This window comes from Pseudophryne corroboree, chromosome 4 (assembly GCF_028390025.1).
Source record: "Pseudophryne corroboree isolate aPseCor3 chromosome 4, aPseCor3.hap2, whole genome shotgun sequence".
NCBI classification, from domain to species: Eukaryota; Metazoa; Chordata; class Amphibia; order Anura; family Myobatrachidae; genus Pseudophryne; species Pseudophryne corroboree.
Window position 1 is genome coordinate 24,843,262 of NC_086447.1, and position 1,391 is coordinate 24,844,652.

Consider the following 1,391-nt stretch of genomic DNA (forward strand, 5'->3'; position numbering starts at 1 on the left):
TGTGACCAGACACGATATGGGAGTCTGGTGCTGGCCAATAAGGCTCGGTCGCAAGACTTGGCGGAGCTTCGGGAGGAGGTTTCTAAGCTAAAACCGTTGGCTATGCCTAGCTTCAGGTCAGAGACAGGTGTAGCTACACCAATTGCTGAAGATGTTGTGCCGAATGTTGGGTCAGAGATATTATCAGCCGAAATGGAAATGCCATCTTTGGGGGAAATGACGCCAATGGTGGTGCAGGCTGCAGAAGAATGGTACCATACTGTAGTGGAACCCGGCTATACTGGATTCCCTGTTCCAGCCTAAAAGAACAGGAAAGTTGAACCAGAGCTGCCAGTGCGTAAGGCCAGCAGGACTCCCTGCTATGCCACTAGTAAGGCCATCTTCCTAGAAAGTGGAAATGAGGGCCCTTCCTCAGAGGTAGAGCAATTACAGGCACTAATGTCCATTCAGTTGGTATTGCCGTTCCAGAGCATGGAGGACCTGCAAGAGCACATCGTAGTACTGTAAGTCTTATCTGAGCTGGAGGTTGCTTCTGTTGAGGTCTTGGAAACCCAGGATCCTTCTCCTGTTGATGCGATGTACGTTCAGAAGTCAATCCCATAAGGGACATCACAGGTTCAGAAGCCCCCGTTTCTGGATATCCAGTGCACATGTGAGACCTTCTCTGACGAATCACAGACAAAGACCGTACCTTTGGAGGTGTCTCTCCCACATGAGCTAGTCATGGCTAAGCTAGTGGTGATACAGGAGTCTATTTCCGAAGTCATCCGGGAACCTGCTTCTGAAGGAGTTCCACTCGTGTATGTGGACGATAAGGTGCAAGATTTTGATCTTGAGGTTGTTGCACCCCAGCATGATCCACCACAAGAGGCTCAAAATCCAATTACTGAACTAGTACAGTTCATAAAGGACACACTGAGTAAGGAGCAAGAGCCTGTCTCAGAGGAATCTGTGCAGAGTCCCATTTCTGAGGTTGCTCTACCCAGGGAGAGTTCTCTATATGGGACTGTGGCCGGAGAGCCCCAGCCACGAGGCAAATGGCCGCTTTGGCACTGAAGGGGTTAACCCCTAGTGCCAAAGCCATTTGGAGGGACAAAGGGCGCTTGGCGCCAGATTTGAAAAATGCTGTGGGCGCTAGGTGCCATGTTTATAAAGTGTTTAAAAGTGTTTAAATTGTATTTTATATGCGCCGTGGTCCCGGACCCCTCCGGAGACCACGGCAGGGAGGACAGCCCCCGGCGCGCTCAGCAGAGTGTGCACGCCGGGGGAGAGGAGGCAGCCGCTGACCGCCGGAGTCCGGGAGCTCCGCTCCCGGCAGCAGTCAGTGTAGCCCCGGGCGCACTGGAGTGTGCGCGCCGGGGAGAAGGGTGAGCGCTGCGGCAGGGAGCTCG